General features: G+C 41.7%; 1 protein-coding gene across 1 annotated transcript in view; it reads left to right on the forward strand.

Annotated features, from left to right (window-relative positions):
- itpr1b (inositol 1,4,5-trisphosphate receptor, type 1b) overlaps positions 1–14,032 on the forward strand; it is a 506,200-nt gene that overhangs the window by 106,495 nt on the left and 385,673 nt on the right. The window lies entirely within an intron of this gene.

The following is a 14,032-nucleotide window of genomic DNA, read 5'->3' on the forward strand; positions in this document are numbered from 1 at the left end:
CCGAGGAGATCATTACAGTTTCTCACTGTGGCATGTCAGAACTGACTATTATGAGGGCATCCTTGAGCACCTTTTTCAGGTGTCCATTACATTTCTCCTCATCTGAACTGATCCTGTGTATGTGTAGGGCTTGTCCATCAGGGATGGCTGTTTTAGTATGTTTTGGGTGGAAGCTGGAGAACTGTAGCATTTGAGGTTATCTGTGGGTTTGCAGTAGAGTGAGGTAATGGTCTTCCAGCACCACTAATCCAGAATCTGGTTTCCAGCATCTGCAGTCATTGTTTTTACCTCTGAGGTACTGAAGTGCCCATCCTTGATGGAGATGCAGGTGTCCAAGAATGAGACAGTTATTACAGTAGTCCACAGTGAGTTTGGTGGGATGAAACTCATTGATATCACTGTGTAGTTGTTTCAGTGACTCCTCACCATGGGTCCAGAGGCAGAAAAGGTAGTCCGTATAACTGGTGTATAGTTTTGGTTGGAGGTCCTGTGCAGCAAAGAAGTCTTGTTCAAACCGATGCATGAAAATGTTGGCATTTTCGGGTGCAAATTTGGTCCCACAGCTGTTCCATGTGTCTGGATGAAGAACTGGTTGTCAAAGATGAAAATGTTATGGTTGAGGATGAAGCGAATGAGTTGCAGGACTGTTCTGTGATTGCCAGTTTATTGGTGTTGAGTATTGAGGCTGTTGTCACGATGCCATCATTGTGGGGGATGCTGGTTTAGGCAATCTGTAGTGTTGCGAAAGAAGCGGGGGTTTCCTTGTACAATTGGTTTCAAGATGCCTTCAACATAGCCAGAGAGGTGTTCTGAGTCCTATTGTCTGATGTGATGGGATGTCCAGGTGTGTCAATTGCCAATTCCAACTTGCCACAAGTGAGAAACCATAACTATCTTCTCAGGAGACACACTGATTGCAACCGATAGGGTACCCTTCGTTATCCAGTATTTTCTGGGAGCTGAAAAATGACAATGTTCTTCGCAGCCTGTGACACATTTACTGAGGATGAGCATTTTGCCAAGACCTTCCCTGCACCTCCAGTTCTCATGTTTAAACAACGACCAAACCTTAAACAGAAAGTTTGTCTGCAGCAAACTACCCAACCTTCAGGACAACATTGACCACAACATCATGCAACTTTGACAAGTCTTGCAGTGGTTGACATGGTAATGTTGACATAGATACCATAATTACCCATTAGGACACCACCCACTGTGTATATGGCAGGTACTCGTGTGACTTGGCCAATGTTGTCTCTCATACGCTGCAAGCAAGGATGTCCTGAGGCGTGGAACATTGGTGAGACCAAGCAGACCCTATGATAACTGATGAATGAACACCACACAGTTATCACCAGGCAGGGGTGTTCCCTCCCAGTCAGGGAACACTTCAGCGGTCAGGGACATTTTAGCCTCTGATCTTCAGGTGACCATCTCCAAGGCGGACTTCGGGGTACACAACATGCAAAGTGATTGAGCAGAAGCTGAAAGCCAAGTTCAGTACCCATGGGGATGGCCTCAAATGGGATCTTGGGATCATGTAACACTACAGATGACCCTACTACACTATACACACTCGGACGCGTGTGCGCGTGCCCACACACACCTCCATACACTCATCCATGCGCGCACGCCCTCGCACAGGCTGAGACTCAACACACCCATGCACATTTTTAGCCAATCTTTCATGTGCGCACACTCTCTCAGCCCTCGTCCCTAACGTCACACCTTTTAATTCATTGTCTGAGCTGAGATGTCACATTTTTTAAATAAAGCCTTACGTTATCTTGAATGTGACTTGAAAGAAGTTCTTGGATTTACTTATTAATGAACTGAAACCTGCAACCCCTTTGAAAAGATGAAAGACTCAACAACAATCCAGGTTTATTCAATATATCATTTCAGTTGTATGGTACTGGAATTTTGCTTCAAATTCTGTCTTATAATGGTCTTATTCTCCACGACCATCTGATGAAGGAACAGTTCTCTGAAAGCTAGTACTTAAAAATAAACCTGTTGGACTATAACCTGGTGTTGTGATTTTTAACTTTGTCCACCCCAGTCCAACACCAGCACCTCAGCATCAAGGTTTTTGATGTGCATCACTGAGGATCTAAATTCTTTTTGTTGTGAGGCATAGATTAACACAATAGAGACTGTTTACATACACAGAATATGAGCAATACAGTGACTGGCAATGAGGGTAAAGTGATATTTTCCTTTTGATTCTTGTTAATTAGTGTGACAGTTTATCTTTGCCTTTTGTTGCACTCCTCACCATTTCTGAATTGTTGTATCGCCATGTGTGGCAACCTTCGCAAAAATTGGCCTCTGTTCTTCCTCCTTCCTGATTTCAATAAAAATAACTGATTAAGAACAGACTGAAAAATTAAGTCACAACAAATCACCCAGCTCATTTCGCTCCATTTGGTGCCCAGTACAGTAAATAAGTCTTTGATTTACTGCTGACTCTTCCTTCACACCTCAGACTTACTATTCTCAGAACTCATTGCCAATATCCTGGGACTTCATTCTGCAAAGATGCATCTGTTTGTTTTTTTGGAAATATTATTCAAGATCCACAGATTAAAGTGTTGGTAATTTATTTTTGACAAAGTAGGTCCTTGGGCAAAAGTCTTTGTTAACACATCTTTACTGTCGTCATTTCAGCATCAATTCCTCCAGTCATCAGCTCGCAGAAGCTGTACGTTGTGTGACCCACAGCCATTCAGGAGATGAGCTTGCATTTGTTAATATATTTTGGGTTGGAACAGTTGCAAAGGATAGCATGGAGGAGAAAGTGAGGTCTGCAGACGCTGGAGATCAAAGCTGAAACTTTATTGCTGGAACAGCACAGCAGGTCAGGCAGCATCTAGGGAACAGAAGATTCGACGTTTCGGGCACATACCCTTCTTCCAAAGGATAGCATGCTCTACTAGTTGAGCAGTAAACAAATTTGAGAGAGTAAATTTACTTAATATTAAAAGGTTGCATGATTAGTCCTATCATGCAGTAAAATACATTGTAACTTAAGATCAGAGGTGCTTCTGGTTAGAAGCAAGTGGATTTTCTCTATCGCACCAGACCAAGAGCCTGTTTATCTCTACCAGAAAAAAGGACGGCGGCAGCCTATCTAACAGTTCATACACCACAACGTGCAGTGATAGGGATTCAGAGTAAGGAACTTCAAGGGATATCATTTGCATTTTTATGCTATAATGGAATGTACAAAGTATGGGAAATGAAAAGTTAGAAGGGAAATTTGAAAAGGTAAACACATTTCACAATTTGTCACAGCAGTGGAATATGGCAAGTGTTTATGTATTTTAGGAATAATTCATGAAATTGGAGCACATTACATTTGTTTAATTCTAGTTTCTGCTAAAAGCTTTTGTATAATTATCAATCATCTGTAAATAAGTGCAGTCAAATTAATGGAACACCCTTTCTTTGCAGCAAAAAAAATCTAATATATTTGAGTGCTAACTTGGTGCATTTAATTTACACAGCTGTCCAGTCCACCTGTGAGCAACTGGATATTTAAATCCCAGAATATTTTTCATCCAAAAACTAGGCCTCAAAGTCTGGTTCAGAAGAAATCACCATGGTGACAGAAATACTTAACTTCAAACACACACACACCCAACCCACATGTGGTGAACTCAAAATGCAAAAGCCCAAACTTACAATGAGACTTTAAAATAAAGCTGTCTACACCACACATGCCTTTTACAATTTCATAAAATGTTTTTAAATCTTTGAGTACAGTGATTAATGTATCAAATACATGGTGAAATGAGTAAAATACTTGCCTCAAGCCAGAGAATAACCCAAGTAAATGCTACAAGTAAGCAAGCTTCTTAATTAATGAATGCATTAATAAAGAATGATGAATGAGTTGGCTTCACTCAAGTCAAGGATGAAGTGCTAAAACTTAAGTTGACTCAATGTTCTCTCTGGTCAAAATCTGTCTTTTATTGCCTTGGAGGACTGTTCCCTTTTCTTATCTGACACTTAAGCTCCGCTTCATTTCGACAGTGATCATGGGGCAGTATTTTTAAAGGAAAACAAGGCTGTATCTTCAGAATGGACCAGCGTTGTCATCCTTGCTTTGCAAATTCTTAATTTCCTGGCCTTAGCCTACATCTGAGATTAAAAGCACGGTAGATCCTGAAATCTACAAGATTGTACAAGACAGCAGTCAGAAGTGTTATAACACTTCATTTGTCTGGTTGAGGGAATCCTCACAACATCAAAGCTTGACAGCAGGATACAGCATCCCACGCTTTGATTTTTTTCTCCCCATCCTGCTGCTATTTAGTACACTAGCCATTCATGCCTTCTATGGATGCACTGTCACTGCAATACCCTCCATGTCAGAAATGCAGTGCATGTTTGCATTAAGATTCCTGCAGCATCTACTTCTGAGAAGATAAGGGCAGCTGAAATATCAGAATAGTTTCCAAGCTGAATTGGAAATATGGCTACTGTTCCTTCACTGTCACCAGCTCAAAGTCTTATATTCAGGATAGTGTTTTAGATATGCCTATCCCACATGGATTATAGTGGTTCAAAAAGATACCCACGTGTCAGTGAAAAATTTATGAATCTGTGCTGTGCTCTGTGAATGGTTAATTTTGATGTCAATTGTAATTTTGCCAAATGTGACCTCTTTATTAGAATCCTAGATCTGTAGGATGGAAACAGGTTGTCCGTGCTGACCAGATAGCCTAGATAGATCTAGTCCCAATTTGTCAGCACTTGGCCCATATCCTTCCAAACCCTTCCTATTCAAAAACCCATCCAGATGACTTTTAAATGTTGTGACTGTACCAGCCTCCACCACTTCCTCTGGCAGCTCATTGCATAAACACGCCACAATCTTGAGTCCCTTCTTTCCCCCCCCGCCCTTATCCTAAACCTATGCCCTCTAGTTCTGGACACCCCCACCCAGGGACAAGACCTTGTCTATTTGCCCTATCCATGCCCCTCATGATTTTATAAATCTCTATAAGGTCACCCCTCAACCTCCAATGCTCCAGAGAATATAGACTCAGCCTAGTTAACCACTCCCCATAACTCACATCCTGCAACCCTGGCAACATCCTTGTAAATCTCTTCTGAACCCTTCCAAGTTTCAGAACATCCTTTCGGAGGGAGACCAACATTGGCTAGGCCACTGTTGAAATACTGTGTGCAATGTCCTGTACAGCCATAATATGAGCTCCCAACTCCTATACTTGGTGCACTTACCAGGAAGGGCAAGCATACCAAACTCCTCCTCTGATATCCTATCTGTCTGAGACTCCACTTTTAAGGATTCCAAGGTCTCCTTGTTCAGCAACACTCCCTAGGACCTTACCATTAAGTGCATAGGTCCTGCCCGGATTTGCTTTTTCAAAATGCAGCACCTCTCATTTATCTAAATTAAACTCCACCTGCCAATCCTCATCCCATTGGCCCATCTGATCAAGATCCCGTTGTAATCTGAGGTAACCTTCGCTGTCCACTGCACCTCCAATTTTGGTGTTATCTGCAAACTTACCTTATCTCATATAGTCACATTGAAGTCATTTATAAAAAGATGAAAAGTATCAATCCTTGTGGCACACCACTGGTCACAGGCTTCCAGTCTGAACAGCAACCCTCCAGTACTACCCTCTGTCTTCTACCTTTTGAGCCAGTTCTGTATCCAAATGGCTAATTCTCCTTGTATTCCATATAATCTAACCTTGCTAACCAGTCCACTATGCAGAGCCCTGTCGAACGCCTTACTGAAATCCATAGATTACATCTGTTGCTCTGCCCTCATCAATTCTCCTTTGTTAATTCAAAAAAATCAAGTTGGGCATGATTTCCCAAGTTCAAAGTCATTTTGACTATCCTTAATCAGTCCTTGACTTTCTAAATAGATTTAAATTCTGTCCCTCAAGATTCCCTCCAACAACTTTCCCACCGCCAATGGCACACTCACTGGTCTATAGTTCCCTGGCTTTTTTCTTTATCACCATTCTCAAATAGTGGCCCCATAGGCGAGGAAGACCAGGGTTTGGCTATCAGCAATACAACTAATGTTTTATTTAAGAAATGCTGAAGAATAATTAAATTTTGAAAAATATTAGGTTTTTCAGTGTGCAAAATTCTAGGAAGGAGCTCAACTGTGAATGAGGAAAGGCCTGGGCATCCAATCTGATTTGGGAAAGAACCAGTGGATAACACTGGCTGCCGGAATGGTTTCTGTCTATTCCATATCACGCATGCAGTTTCATAGGACCTGGAGATGACCGTTTAATTCATGGGGAAGGAAGGAAAGCTTTATTTGAGCAGTACATCAGAAATGTACACCAAGAAATCCCACAGTTTGTCCTACACTTGTAAGTTTGCTTATCTGTGTAAAAGTTACTGTGTACCTTCCATATACTGTAAGTCTAATTTGATTCGCTGCAGTTTAAAGGAAAACAATAAGAAAAACTACTTTCTGGAATAGGTAATGCACACTCCATTTTGGTTTTTAGCAGAAGTTGCCATTTACATGGTTTTTGAGAAAGATAAACCCTGACAATAGGTTTGCTATCTTTTTTTTCAAAAATGTATTATTCAAGATTTGTTTTTTTGCCTGTTTTTTAAAATCTAATGTAGCTGTGGCAGAAACAGAGCTTCTATCTCAGCTGGTTTTTGCCTTGCACCTAGCTGCAAGAATCACTGAGGAGACTGGGCTTTTTTATTAGCCATGGTTGCCCAGAGGCTCTAGTCTATTTGTAGAATATCCTCTGATAGCCAAGGTTGCAAGGTAGCACCATTTTTTTTTTCTTCTGGTTTGCTTGCTCGTTCTCCTAGTCATTAATGCATTTATCCTCAGTGCTGTGAGCAGGCCCTCTGGGTCTAATTATTATGCAGTCCAAACCCCTCTATTGTACACTCCATGAAATAACATTCCCTATGGAGTAGATGCGGATATGAAAAGAAAAGCACAATGTAAGCAGGAAATCTGAAAGGCAGCACAAGAAAACTGGAAATATTTTTAGATCAGATTGGTACCATCGATAGCTGCAAGGTGAGGTATTGGAAGACTGGAGGTTGGCTAACCGGGTGCCATTATTTAAGAAAGGAGAAGCCAGGGAACTATACACCAGTGACCCTGACATCTGTGGCAGGCAAGTTTTGGAGGGAATACTAAGGGACAGGGTTTACATGTAATTGGCAAGGCAAGGACTGATTAGGGATAGTCAGCACTCTGTTTTGTATGTGGGAAATCATATCTCTCAAACCTGAGGTTTTTTTTTTGAAGAAGCAACAGAGGATTGAGGGTGGAGCAGTGGACATGACCTACATGGACATCAGTAAGATGTTCAACAAGGTTCCTCATGGTAGAGGCGGAGCTGAGAAAAGCACAGCAGGTCAAACAGCATCAGGATGGCAGGTAAGTAGGCGTTTCTGTCCTGATGAAGGGTGCTGTCCAAAACGTCTCCGGCTCTTCTGCTGGGGGACCTGCTGTACTTTTTATAGGTCAACTTTTATTGATGTAATAGACAGCATTTGCAGTCCTCACTATCTTATGGTAGACTAGTTAACAAGGTAAGATCTATGGGTGGCACGGTGGCACAGTGGTTAGCACTGCTGCTTCACAGCGCCAGAGACCCGGGTTCAATACCCGCCTCAGGCAACTATACACCAGTGACCCTGACATCTGTGGCAGGCAAGTTTTGGAGGGAATACTAAGGGACAGGGTTTACATGTAATTGGCAAGGCAAGGACTGATTAGGGATAGTCAGCACTCTGTTTTGTATGTGGGAAATCATATCTCTCAAACCTGAGGTTTTTTTTTTGAAGAAGCAACAGAGGATTGAGGGTGGAGCAGTGGACATGACCTACATGGACATCAGTAAGATGTTCAACAAGGTTCCTCATGGTAGAGGCGGAGCTGAGAAAAGCACAGCAGGTCAAACAGCATCAGGATGGCAGGTAAGTAGGCGTTTCTGTCCTGATGAAGGGTGCTGTCCAAAACGTCTCTGGCTCTTCTGCTGGGGGACCTGCTGTACTTTTTATAGGTCAACTTTTATTGATGTACTAGACAGCATTTGCAGTCCTCACTATCTTATGGTAGACTAGTTAACAAGGTAAGATCTCAAGGAATGCAGGGAGAACTATCCATTTGGATACAGAACTGGCTTAATGGTAGAGGACAGGGTGGTGGTAGATGGTTGTTTTTCAGACTGGAGGCCTGTGACCAGTGGAGTGCGACAAGGATCAGTGCTGGGTCCACTGCTTTTTGCCAGGTAGAAAAATCATTTGGATGTGAACATAGGAGGTATAGTTAGTAAGTTTGCAGATGACACCAACATTGGAGACAGCAAAGAACGTTAGCTCCAATTACAATGGGATCTTGATCAGATTGGCCACTGGGCTGAGGGGTGCAGACAGAGTATAATTTAGATAAATGCGAGGTGCTACATTTTGGGAAAGCAAATCTTAGCAGGACTTATACACTTAATGGTCAGGTCCTAGGGAGTGTTGCTGAACAAAGAGACCTTGGAGTGCAGGTTCATAGCTCCTTGAAAGTGGAGTCGTAGGTAGATAGGATAGTTTGGTATGCTTTCCTTTGTTGGTCAGAGTGTTGAGTACAGGAGTTGGGAGGTTACGTTGTATTGGTTAGGCCACTTTTGGAATACTGCGTGCAGTTTTGGTCTCCTTCCTATCAGAAAGATATTGTGCAACTTGAAAGGGTTCAGAGAAGATTTACAAGGATGTTGCCAGGGTTGGAGGGCTCTGTACAGAGGCTGAATAGTTTTGGGCTGTTTTCCTTGGAGTGTCGGAGGCTGAGGGATGATCTTTTATAGAGGTCTATAAAATCATGGGTGTGGTTAGGATCAATAGACAAGACATTTTCCTGGCGTGGGGGAGTCCAGAACTGAAGGACATATGTTTAAAATGAGGGGGGAAAGATTTAAAAGGGATCTAAGGGGCAACATTTTGATTAAAGGGTGGTGCGTGTATGGAATGAGCTTTCAGAGGAAGTGATGGAGGCTGGTACAATTGCAACATTTAAAAGGCATCTGGATGGGTATATGAGCCAAATGCTGGCAGGTGGGACTAGATTTATCCAAGATACCTGATTGACATGGACAAGTTGGACCGAAGGGTCTAATTCTATGCTGTAGACTCTGTCTCTCTCTGATTGAGAGAATACATCTGTGTGGATAACTTAACAAACTTTCCAGAGCAGTGACTGTTTTGCAAAATTGAGAGAAAACATCTGATGTTTTGGGTTTTAAGTATATAAAATGGCAAAGATATAGGGACAGGACAGGAATGAACAAAAAGGAAGGTCTAAAAGGTCGGTGTTTAATTTAAGTGATCTAGATTTGTTGACCCTTGAGGACTGTCCTGGAGTTTTCAGGAATTGCAGACTGCATTTTATTTTGCATTCTGTTGATAACTTAGAAAATCATTTGTCACATCCTCAAGGTAGAGAGAGATCATAAATTAAGTGTATACTTCCTGGAATTACTTGCAAAATGTCTTGTTGGATGAAACATAAAATGCGACTAACCACCTGACTGTTGCAAACTCGCTACAATTCTGGTAAATTTCCAGCAGTATCATCACAAAAGAGTAAAGTAAAGACACCATCCTCCTGGAAGTTGACTCTCGCTCTCTCACTGCAGTCAAACTAACATGAAACAAGATGGACAATTACCTCGGTAGGGACTGAGACAAGAGGGAGCAGTTAGAACTCATTATGCCTGAAGTGGGGCTAATGGTTCATGACTGGGTTTTGACTGGGTCATTGAAGCTAAATCTTATGGTTCTGGAGGTGCTAATAATTCTGATCTTCTAAAATATTAGCCTGTTGGGCAAAGGGATATAAATCAATTGCTAAATTAAAATTGACTCCCAAATAGACTTGCAACCCGACAAAAACCACTCTAGCTTTTAAAAAAAGCTTTAACCAAACATTTCCAAACTCTTTCCTTGGTCTTCTAAGAATATTAAATTTACAGCCAAATCTACTGTTAAATTGAGTCTGCGAACACAACCCTCCAAAAATATCACACTTGAGGGAGGCTTAGCTCAGACTAAAGTGAAAGTGTATGAACTGAAAATGTGTTGCTGGAAAAGCGCAGCAGGTCAGGCAGCATCCAGGGAACAGGAGAATCGACGTTTCGGGCATAAGCCCTTCTTCAGGAATCCTGAAGAAGGGCTTATGCCTGAAACGTCAATTCTCCTGTTCCCTGGATGCTGCCTGACCTGTGCTTTTCCAGCAACACATTTTCAGCTCTGATCTCCAGCATCTGCAGACCTCACTTTCTCCTGAAAGTGTATGAAACCTGGTTTCTGGGAAATGCCTTACCTGACAGAAATATGGACCAAGTTTGTTGAATAACATTCTCTTAATAACAAAATGCTGGAGAAACTCAGCGGGTATGGCAGTATCTGTGGATAGATAAAGTTTTTTGAATCTGATATGACCTTTCTTCAGACCAACGTCACATTGTGAATTTGTCAATTTGAGGAGGATTTCTAAGTTTTTCGCCAGCTGCACCTGCCTGAATCTGCTGACAAAAAACAATCTTGACTGGACTCTGGCACTGGCATTAATCCACATGATTTCAGTCCAATGTATTAATTTTTTGTCCCAATTTATTCATAATTGCAAACATTGTTTTTCCTATCTGTTGTGTGTGTGTAAGTATTGCACGAATGGAAATAGTACATCACTTCGTAACCCTGCAGAATTTTTTTTGCAGGTCATTAAAGACATTGGACTTGTTTTTCCTATCTGTTGTGTGTGTGTAAGTATTGCACGAATGGAAATAGTACATCACTTCGTAACCCTGCAGAATTTTTTTGCAGGTCATTAAAGACATTGGACTGGGAAGAGAGAAGTTTTATGGGGACACCCCCGCCCCCACCCCCCAAAAAAAAACAAAGAGCCAACACAACTTAGCGCCATCCATAGATTCACTGCCTATGGATCCACATCCACATAGTCACTGTCAGTGTGAGACCGCTAAGTGTTTCTTTTTCTCATATACTCACTCGTCCAGTGGTATTATGTGGTTCTTCAATGTGGCTATACATGGTAGCAGTTTTTCACCTAGCACCTTCAACATGATGAAATATCCCTGACTGCTTCAGAGAAGCATTTTACAATGCCTAAGCCATTATCTGCTTTTGTGGTTCAATGACCAAAAGCTTGCTGAAAGAGTGGGATGTAAAGGAAGCAAGTGTGTTTGAGCTTGAGTCTTGGCAATTGGTTGATCAATTCAAATTGAAAGTGCATCAAGGGCCAAAGTTATAGGAGCATTGCTACGAGATTTGTAGAGCTGGAGGATATTGCAGGGGTAACAAGAGGCAAGAACGTTGAGAGATTTGGAAGTTAAAACAAGAATTTTAAAATAAGAGGTTTCTTGACGGGGAATCAAATTAGGCTAGGGAATACAGGGAGAACAGGATTTAGTTCACATTAAGACATGGTTACTAGAATTTGTAGATGATCACAAGTTTACAGAGGATAGAAAGTGCGAGACCAACCAGGAGTGTGTTTGGAGTATTTGAATCAATATGTGATCAATGCATGGGTTTCAGCAATAGGCGAGGTGAAATAGGTGAAGTCGTGTGATGTACAGAAGTGGAAATAGGTGGCCTTAGTGATGACAAGGTTTTTTTAAAAAAAAAATCAGAATCTGAAAAGGAAGATAAATGTAAACTTGGAGTAGAAATAGATGGTTAGGCCATTTGAGCCTGCCTTCTTGTTTGTTTGTTACTAATCCTTTTGTATTCTGAATTCTGCATTCCCTAACATTTTTGAATCTCCTGCCTAACCAGTATTTGTCTATCTCAGCTTTATGAAGACTCCATGGCAATGCCTTCTGCACTCTACAAGGCAGTGTTCTTTACCCTGTTTGATTAGGTGTGCTGGTCCTTCACCATCTACCCAGCTTGCTATTTTTCCTGAATGTCATTCACCTCTCAATATTAAAATCAAATCTTTGCCATCTTGCAACATATCCCAGTAATGACAGTCACGTCATATTTATTCACTCAATGAATACTATCATTTTATGAATGCATATACATTTATGTACAGAGTCTTTTTCACTTTGTTATCTTGAACACAGTGCATTTTTAGATTTTTTTTCTTCTGTTGATTCCTCTTTGATCATCATGATTTTCCATGTTTTTTCAAATGACAGTCTTTTAATTTGTTACATTCACCCAAGTTTGATCCCTTGCCCCCACTTTATTTTAAAAAAAGTTAAAAGCCCTTATTCCTTGGCTAGATGTGCTGACACAGTTAAGGTGTAGACCACCCTAATGGTAAAGTACCCACTTTCCCCAGTATAAGTCATAGTGCCCCACAAATCAGAACTCACTTTTCTCTCTGCAATCTTTGAGCCATGCATTCACTTCTCTATTGTCGCTTCGCATGTGGCTTATAATAATGTGGAGACTATTACCTTTTGAATGTGTGTGTGTGTAATTTAATAGCATTCTCACTTTCCATCAGCAGAACCTCTTCCTACTTCTACCTATGTTGTTAGTAATGATATGGATCATAGCCACTGGGTCTTCACCTTTTACTACTGCATGGTCTTCTCCAACCAAGACCAGACATTCCAAATCCTGGTACTGAGTAGACAATCCAGCCAGCTGGACTGTTTTTGTCTTTGTAGTTAGCAGTATCAATCCTTATTGTACTGTTCCCTACTACCACTACCATACTACTTTCTGTCTCCTTGCTTGTAACATGGTCAGCTTCCTTATTCACCCTGTGGCTCTCACTCAGATTTCAGCAAGTGCAGAGTGTCTCAGACCTGTTGGACAATTGCAAGGATGTGACTCCAACACTTCTGTTTTCTGGATCCCTTAACTTGCCTCATCATTTTTTTTTCCCCCCATCCCCACTTGCCCACTGTCCAAATCAGGTGACCATAACCTCAGGAGATGTGACTGCTGCCTGACCTGAAGTGGCCAAGTGACTGACCCCTCCCAAGTAATGTGCTGCACTGCCCACAGCTTGACCTTTTGGCTCATACTTCCAAGCTAAAGTTTCTGTAGTAACAAGCACTTAAGATTGGTCTGGTCTGTCCCAGATCACAATGGAATACTGAAGCTTCCATCTTCAATAATTGCAGCTCCTCATCACTTCCATCTCTAACATGTATTAATTAATAGCTAGTTGTTAATTAAATAATTTGTAATTTAATGCAGCCCACACCTCCCAATAAGTGCCAGCATTGACTGATTTAGCCTTGTGCCACCATTTGAAATCAAATGCTTAAGGCTGAAAGAGCTGTAGAGAAAAATAGGAGACAGTAAGGACTTCAGATGCTGGAAGTCCAGTCAATAGATGTGAAACTGGAAGAGCACAGCAGGTCAGACAGCACCCAAGGGGCAGGGAGGTCATTGTATTGGGCTGAAACCCTTAGTCAGTACTGGGGAAGGGCAGGGGAGTGCACATGTAAGGAGAGGGGTGTGGGTAGGGCAAGGGTAGGTGGGATGGTGATAGGTGGATGCAGATAGAGATTCATTGTGATTGGTCAGTGGGAATGGTGGTGTGGATGGGTGATTTAAGATGGGCAGGTCAGATCAGGAAGGAGGGAGGGCTGGATAAGGCTGGGGGAAGAGGGACTTTTGAAGCTGGCGAGGTCAATATTGAGGCCATCCAGGCTGTGAGGTTCTCAGGCAAAATATCAGGTGGTGTTCCTGATAGCTGCAAATCGAAACTATACTGAGCAGCAATATTAATTTACTCTACCTTTACCTTTACTTCCCACTGCCACAGGAAAGCAACCAACATAACCCAAGATCCTTCCCACCCCCAGCTGTATTCTCTGCCACTCTCTTCTGTCAAGCAGAAGATCTATAAGTTTCTATACACATACAAATAGATTCAAGAACCGCTTTCCTGCTGCTGTTCAACTTCTGAATGAATGTCAAATTTTAAATTGTTAACCTTGTACTCTAACACCTTTTTGTTACCTGCAGCTGCTAAGTGTATATATGTGAGCAGATGTATAAACACTGT

The sequence above is a fragment of the Chiloscyllium plagiosum genome, chromosome 18 (genome assembly GCF_004010195.1).
Source record: "Chiloscyllium plagiosum isolate BGI_BamShark_2017 chromosome 18, ASM401019v2, whole genome shotgun sequence".
NCBI classification, from domain to species: Eukaryota; Metazoa; Chordata; class Chondrichthyes; order Orectolobiformes; family Hemiscylliidae; genus Chiloscyllium; species Chiloscyllium plagiosum.